The following is an 8,501-nucleotide window of genomic DNA, read 5'->3' as shown; positions in this document are numbered from 1 at the left end:
CGTGAGTCTAGCTAATGGTTTATCAATTTTGTTTATCTTCTCAAAGAACCAGCTTTTAGTTTTATTGATCTTAGCTATTGTTTCCTTCATTTCTTTTTCATTTATTTCTGATCTGATCTTTATGATTTCTTTCCTTCTGCTAACTTTGGGGTTTTTTGTTCTTCTTTCTCTAATTGCTTTAGGCATAAGTTTAGGTTGTTTATTTGAGATGTTTCTTGTTTCTTGAGGTAGGATTGTATTGCTATAAACTTCCCTCTTAGAACTGCTTTTGCTGCATCCCATAGGTTTTGGGTCATCGTGTTTTCATTGTCATTTGTTTCTAGGTTTTTTTTTTGATTTCCTCTTTGACTTCTTCAGTGATCTCTTGGTTGTTTAGTAGCATATTGTTTAGCCTCCATGTGTTTGTGTTTTTTATGTTTTTTTTCTGTGTAACTGATTTCTAATCTCATAGCATTGTGATCAGAAAAGATACTTGATATGATTTCAATTTTCTTAAATTAACCAAGGCTTGATTTGTGACCCAAGATGTGATCTATCCTGGAGAATGTTCCATGAGCACTTGAGAAGAAAGTGTGTTCTGTTGTTTTTGGATGAAATGTCCTATAAATATCAATTAAGTTCATCTTGTTTAATATATCATTTAAAGCTTGTGTTTCCTTATTTATTTTCATTTTGGATGATCTGTCCATTGGTGAAAGTGGGGTGTTAAAGTCCCCTACTACAATTGTGTTACTGTTGATTTCCCTTTTTATGGCTGTTAGCATTTGCCTTATGTATTTAAGTGTTCCTATGTTGGGTGCATAAATATTTACAATTGTTATATCTTCTTGGATTTATCCTTTGATCATTATGTAGTTTCCTTTTTTGTCTCTTGTAATAGTCTTTATTTTGAAGTCTATTTTGTCTGATATGAGAATTGCTACTCTACTTTTTTTTTTTCCCCAATGCTCTGCACCAGTGATTTTAATAAAAACGTGCTTCTGAGAGAAAATAACTGAGCTGGCTGGTCTGCAGTCCTTCAAACAAAACAGCCTGGTGTGTAGCTGAGGCCAGCGTCACCACAGCATAGGGCACCTTGCTCTCAGTGCAGTTCAGCGACTCCCCATTTCTGGACAAAGACACACCCGGACCTGTTTCCTTTTAGGAGGGGTGTACCCACTGAGCCGAGAGGCCAGACTCCATTTTTCACGAGATGGTCTCACTTTGAGCTTCATTTTCTTCTTTTCAGGGTCATGCACAACAGCTTGACTGCTGAGGCTCTGCTTCCTAGCAGATGTCTTGCCACAACCAGTGTGCTCACACACGAACGGGTGCTACTCCTTGTGGAACGAGAGGATGTGGCTCTGGAGGTTGAACCTGGTGGTTTAGGTGCAGCCACAGCCTTCCGTGGGGCACCGACACACATCCCTCTCTGGGGCATGAATTCTCATGTGCTGCTTCAGGAAATCCTTGCGTTTAAATATTTTCTGGCATACGTCACGTTATGTCCTCTTTATGGGTTTCTCTCACATGTTCCAGAAGCTCTGTCCATGTTTTTGCCACAAAAGAACAGTCTTTTTGACATATATAGCCCTCGTGGACCTTCCCATGTCACTTCAGACTGCTGGGGGAAGCAAAGTTTTTTCCACATCCTTTGTGGGTACACCTGAACAGCGGTTCATTGGTGTGCTGGCACTGATGGATTTTCAGCTGCTGATGCTTCTTAAAGGTCTTCTTACAACCGTAAAACTGCATACATATTGTTTTTGCTGGTTTTCATGTTTGCTTTCAAAATGTTTCTTCAAGTTTGATTTTGTGTTGAATTTTTGATCACAGCCGCTAGCTGTATAAAGGGCTTTTCTCCAGTGTGAACAGGGCTTGGCAGGTGAGGTCGTAGTCCCTGACGAAGGTCTTGGCACACCCTTCATGGTCACAAACAAACAGTCCCTCCCCCGTGTTCTTGCACAGGTGTGCGTCTAGTTTCCTGGCCTTGTTGTAATTGGCGCTGCAGTCGGGGAAGAAGCAGATGAACCTCTGAGGGGGCTCCGGGAGCTCCGGGGCTAGGCTCTCGCTGGCCACGAGGACCACGTCGGCAATGGTCAGGGATGACACTGCCTCAGCAACCGAGTCAGTCTGGCTCCAGGATGCCTGGTGCCAGACACTCGGCCACATGCTGAGCCACATGCTGTGAATTGATGCTGACCATCTGCTCCAGGAGATCCTATGCATGACCCCACTGCACTTCCGGGAGTGCGACCCTGGTGGAGTGGGGTGGGGCCTGAGTGCCCAGTCCAGCTTTCTTTTGATTTACATTTGCATGGAATATATTTTTCCATCCCCTCACTTTCAGTCTGTATGTGTCCCTAGGTCTGAAGTGGGTCTCTTGTAGACAGCATATGTATGGGTCTTGTTTGGTATCCATTCAGCCAGTCTTTGTCTTTTGGTTGGAGCATTTAATCCATTTACATTTAAGGTAGTTATTGATATGTATGTTCCTATTACCATTTCTTAATTGTTTTGGGTTTGTTATTGTAATCTTTTCCTTCTCTTGTGTTTCCTCCCTGGAGAAGTTCCTTTAGCATTTGTTGTAGAGCTGGTTTGGTGGTGCTGAATTCTCTTAGCTTTTGCTTGTCTGTAAAGCTTTTGATTTCTCTGTCAAATCTGAATGAGATCCTTGACAGGTAGAGTAATCTTTGTTGTAGCTTTTTCCCTTTCATCACTTTAAATATGTCCTGCCGCTCCCTTCTGGCTTGCAGAGTTTCTGCTGAAAGATCAGCTGTTAACCTTATGGGGATTCCCTTGTATGTTAATTGTTGCTTTTCGCTTGCTGATTTTAACATTTTTTTTGTGTATTTAATTTTTTTTTTTTTTTTTTTGTGGTACACGGGCCTCTCACTGTTGTGGCCTCTCCCATTGTGGAGCACAGACTCTGGATGCGCAGGCCCAGCGGCCATGGCTCACAGGCCCAGCCACTCCATGGCATGTGGGATCTTCCCAGACCAGGGCACAAACCCATGTCCCCTGCATCAGCAGGCGGACTTTCAACCACTGTGCCACCAGGGAAGCCCTGTATTTAATTTTTGATAGTTTGATTAATATGTGTCTTGGCGTGTTTCTCCTTGGATTTATCCTGTATGGGACTCTCCGTGCTTCCCGGACTTGATTGACATTTCCTTACCCATATTAGGGAAGTTTTCAACAATAATCTCTTCAAATATTTTCTCAGTCCCTTTCTTTTTCTCTTCTTCTTCTGGGACCCCTATATTTCAAATGTTGGTGTGTTTAATGTTGTCCCAGAGGTCTCTGAGATTGTCCTCAATTCTTTTCCTTCTTTTTTCTTTATTCTGCTCTGCAGTAGTTATTTCCATTATTTCATCTTCCAGGTCACTTATCCGTTCTTCTGCCTCAGTTATTCTGCTATTGATTCCTTCTAGAGAATTTTTTATTTCATTTATTGTGTTGTTCATCATTATTTGTTTGCCCTTTAGTTCTTCTAGGTCCTTGTTAAACATTTCTTGTATTTTCTCCATTCTGTTTCCAAGATTTTGGATCATCTTCACTATCATTACTCTGAATTCTTTTTCAGGTAGACTGCCTATTTCCTCTTCATTTGTTTGGTTGGGTGGGTTTTTACCTTGCTCCTTCATCTGCTGTATATTTCTCTGTCTTCTCATTTTGCTTAACTTACTGTATTTGGTGTCTCCGTTTTGCAGGCTGCAGGTTTGTAGTTCCCATTGTATTTCGTGTCTGCTCCCAGTAGCTAATGTTGGTTCAGTGGGTTGTGTAGGCTTCCTGGTGGAGGGGACTGGTGCCTGTGTTCTGGTGGATGAGGCTGGATCTTGTCTTTCTGGTGGGCAGGATCACATCCAGTGGTGTGTTTTGGGGTGTCTGTGAACTTATTATGATTTTAGGCAGCCTCTCTGCTAATGGGTGGGGCTGTGTTCCTGTCTTGCTAGTTGTTTGGCATAGGGTGTACAGCACTGTAGCTTGCTGGTTGTTGAGTGGAGCTGGGTCTTAGCGTTGAGGTGGAGATCTCTGGGAGAGCTTTTGCCATTTGATATTATGTGGGGCTGGGAGGTCTCTGGTGGACCAATGTCCTGAACTCAGCTCTCCCACCTCAGAGGCTCAGGCCTGACACCCGGCCAGAGCACTGAGACCGTGTCAGCCACACGGCTCAGAAGAAAAGGGAGGAAAGAAAGGAAAGAAAGAAAGAAAGAAAGAAAGAAAGAAAGAAAGAAAGAAAGAAAGAAAGAAAGAAAGAAAGAAAGAAAGAAAGAAAGAAAGAAAGAAAGAAAGAAAGAAAGAAAGAAAGAAAGAAAGAGAGAGGAAGGAAGGAAGGAAGGAAGGAAAGGAAGGAAGGAATGAAGAAATATAAATAAAATAAAGTTATTAAAATAGAAAAAATTACTGAGAATAAAAAATCAAAAAGTAATTTAAAAAAGAACGAAAGAAAGAAGAGAGCAACCGAACCAAAAAACAAAACCACCAATGATAACAAGCGCTAAAAACTATACAAAAAGAAAAAAAACGGACAGACTGAACCCTAGGCAAATGGCAAAAGCAAAGCTATACAGACAAAATCACACAAAGAAGCATATACATACACACTCACAAAAAGAGAAAAAGGAAAATATGTATATATATAAAGATAAACAAAGGAAGAGAGCAACCAAATCAATAAACAAATCTACCAATGATAATAAGCTCTAAATACTAAACTAAGATAAACATAAAACCAGAAACAAATTAGATGCAGAAAGCAAACCCAATTCTACAGTTGCTCCCAAAGTCCACCACCTCAATTTTGGGATGATTCGTTGTCTATTCAGGTATTCCACAGATTCAGGGTACCTTAAGTTGATTATGGAGATTTAATCTGCTGCTCCTGAGGCTGCTGGGAGAAATTTCCCTTTCTCTTCTTTGTTCGCACAGCTCCTGGGGTTCAGCTTTGGATTTGGCCCTGCCTCTGCGTGTAGGTTGCCTGAGGGCGTATTTTGGGAAGTCTTCTGCCCACATTCAGTAGGTGTTCTGTAGGAGTTGTTCCACATGTAGATGTATATCTGATGTATTTGTGGAGAGGAAGATGATCTCCATGTCTTACTCCTCCTCCATCTTGAAAGTGCCCTAACAGAGAATTTTAAACAAACTATATTACTTTATTACATATCTGTGGATGAATCCACATAAAACTGGTACATTTAGAGTTACCAAACCGTTATAAATGTAATGAAAGAAGAAATGTTTACCTGAGATAATTACACTGCGAGGAAACAGATTTGATAATTGTGTGCTGACTTTTTCTGTAGGAGGTGAAATTATTTTCTTGGTCCTTCAGGGAGTCACTCTTCTTATTAACAAAGAGCATGCCTTTTTTTCCCCAAAGCCCCACATCCTTAGGAACCATTAAGCGTGATTTAAGTTGTCAGCAGATTAATTCGAACTTTTTACCAATAAACTATTCACATTTTTTCCTCCAATAATGAGTGATGGAATATGAAGGATGTGTGGAGTGTATTCACATTTGATAGTCATTTTTATCAGAACACTGCCAGCACATATTCTTAAACATTTATCACTGGACTACATTAAAATTTGTAGCAGACGAAAGAAATGAGAGGAGAATCATTATCTAAATTCCTAAAGTACAGAATGATGTGGCTATGACCTTTAATTAATATAATGCTTTATACACAAGAAAGTCTGTCATACATGCCTTATATTGTATAAATGTTTATTTTAAATCAACATTAAAAGCCATGAGTATGTAAGATGCTGAGTCATACATATTTAAAGCTTTTGATCTTTGACCTGGAGAAGACCACATTCCAAATGACAGATGCCCTGAAATATGCATACAATATGAAAAGACAGCAGCATATCGTCACGTTGTACTTTTCCTCATACCTTGTAGACTTTCTTCATTGCCACCTTCTCTTAAGCAAAAATAACTAGCTGTTCCAAAACATGGGCTGGTTTTATAAAATGATCTTTCATCTCTTCAAGGAAGATGAACTATGATCTCAACTGACCTCAAGAACATTACCGCAGAGCTACCAGCCACTCAAGCAGACCGACTCTGGAGATTATTGAAAGATGTATGGATAAAGCCTTTTATTTTCCTTAAGTGAATCCACTACTCCTCAAAGTTTGGGGTTTGGATGAATAAGTCCAGGGGCTGCTACTACTGTCTGGAAGGAAAATACAGCATATTAAAGAATGTCTATCAGGTTATCTTGCAAATCAGATCCCTTTCCAATCTAAAAATGTGGTATTGAGCTTGTAGAGACTCATGTTTAAATAAAAAGTTTTTCCTTAAAAAAAAAAAGCTTAAGACAAATTACTTTTAAAATGTAAATACTTATTGATTCTCTTTATCAGTGACTGTTGTGTTGTCCTACATTAGGTACTTTTTTTCACTCCAACCAATTTATTCTACTCAGAATAACAGACTCGTCAATCAAACAGTTTGTCTCTCTCCTGCCCTGAATGTGCTGATTGACCCGTTTTCTTCTAACAGGTAGTCAAGGCACAAATACAGATTATGGTCTGGGTTTTGCTTCTGCCTTAAAAAAAATTCACACCAAGCAAGGTAACTGAAAGAAATGTTAGCTTTTCTGCCAGATCACGTTGAGCTTTGTTTATTGCTCTTTTGAAAGCATATTACACAGGACTCATTTGCTCCCCACTTTCTAAGCAGTTCTATGGAGGATGACAGAGTGGGTAAGCCTCAGATCCGGCTTCCGTTCAGGAGAGGGTTTAGGGAGGCTGTGGTGACAGTGCAGAGAAGTTCCTCCAGGCTGGCTGCCCGCCTACTTAATACCATGACACACAGAGCTGGACAGGACTACTGACTCTCCAGTGATTCCACACAGTGGATAATGAAGCAGCTCTATTTACTGACTACTAGGCAACTAGGCCAGGACAATCAACTGTAATCACAGCTAATGGCTCACATAAATTGGATCATGCAGACCAAGGATCTAGCAGAAACTCAACTCCTTTCCTAGAATTTATTTTGCTGTGTATCAAGTGTTCGTAGGGATCTCCACCCCATACCTGCAGCCACGTAGAGAAGCTGTGAAGAGGAGACCAGCTTTCTTCCACATGGGAGCACTGCCTGCCTAAGAGGATTCCATTTGGGATGAATCTTTCTAGCAGCCTTCACATTGTACAGGACCACTCAGAAACTCTTCTCAGGGGTTACCATTCACTCTTATAACCATGTGTGGCCTATAATTTCTTTCAGCAGCCAATAGTTTCATTCAGGACCTAGTTTTATGGTAGAGTCACTAGCCCCATCGTTGAAGTCTCTCTACAAAGGTCTGAAGGATCCCCATCGTTTTATAACTAACTGAGTTGAGTTTTGTCTCATATTGGTCCATAAGCCTGCTGTAGGCAGCAGCTATGGAACTTGACTTTGTATTACCCATAGTGCCCAGAAGAAGGCTTTGCACACAACAGATGCCAACTGATGTTATAGATTTCAGTAAATTAAAAACCTAATGCTTGAGTGCAAATTGCTAAGTAAGAGTGCAAATTGCTAAGTGATTTTGGAAATCAGAAGAACCGGTTCTGCTTTTCCTACACACAGAAAAATTATTTGTATTGTTAGGGCTATTAGTTTATCCAAATACCTAACTGCAATTAATTACACTTCCTTATGATATCTTCAGAATATGTATGTAATTAGAAAGTGGCTCGGACAGAAAATGTTGTTTTAAAAAGTTTTATTGACAACTGATATTATGTTCCTCGCTTTTGACTTTGGTGTTTACAAAATTTTAGGTAACCAGGTGTTTACAAAATTTTAGATAACCAGAAGTTTCATTATGGGCATCACCTTAACACAAGACCAGCCCTGGCTCATGTATTATCGGTAATAATTTGCTTTAATCTCTACCAAACATGTTCCTTAAAAAAAAAAAACTTAATTCAATAATGCTAAATATTAAAATAAAACTTTCCTATTTCCATTGTTACAATCACATGGTACCAGAAGGGTCTCAACCCTCAGTGCTAGTTCATTTACTTATTCTAAAATAAGTGTATTAATGCCCAGCAGTGCTAATCCTCTCCGAACAAATCACCATCTGTCTATATACACATGACTCACATTCTTTCCTTTCTCTAGTGATCCAAGAAACATGTTTATTCTATTCCTTTACATCTACATCTGGGAGTCTTATTAGTAGAAGTAAAAATAAATAACTTAGCTTAGCAAATCTGCCCTCTCCTGCAAATTCACAGTTACTATCCAGCACTCTGAAAATGCCTCATAGTTATTTTAAAAGGTTTGGCAATTTTGGAAATTTTAATTAGTTTTTTTGATCTTTAACTATTCTTATTTATATAAATACCTAACATTAAATTAGAGCAAATATCTTAAGTGGGAAAAAATAGCATAAGGGATGCTAGTGAGTACCCCATTAATATCCCTCGACCTTACTGCTTTGTGCATGTGTCCAGCACCTGTGTTCCTTTCCCTAAGGGCTTTTTCTAGCCACTATGCAGCAGGTCAAAAA

At 39.7% G+C, this 8,501-nt stretch overlaps 1 pseudogene; it reads right to left on the bottom strand.

The window, feature by feature from the left end:
- Positions 1-963: 963 nt before the first annotated feature.
- On the bottom strand, positions 964-2,151 carry LOC115863624 (transcription factor IIIA-like; annotated as a pseudogene).
- Positions 2,152-8,501: the final 6,350 nt, after the last annotated feature.

The sequence above is a fragment of the Globicephala melas genome, chromosome 13 (genome assembly GCF_963455315.2).
Source record: "Globicephala melas chromosome 13, mGloMel1.2, whole genome shotgun sequence".
Lineage (NCBI taxonomy): Eukaryota > Metazoa > Chordata > Mammalia > Artiodactyla > Delphinidae > Globicephala > Globicephala melas.
Note: the sequence above shows the minus strand (reverse complement) of the source record. Positions and strands in the feature narration are given on the sequence as shown.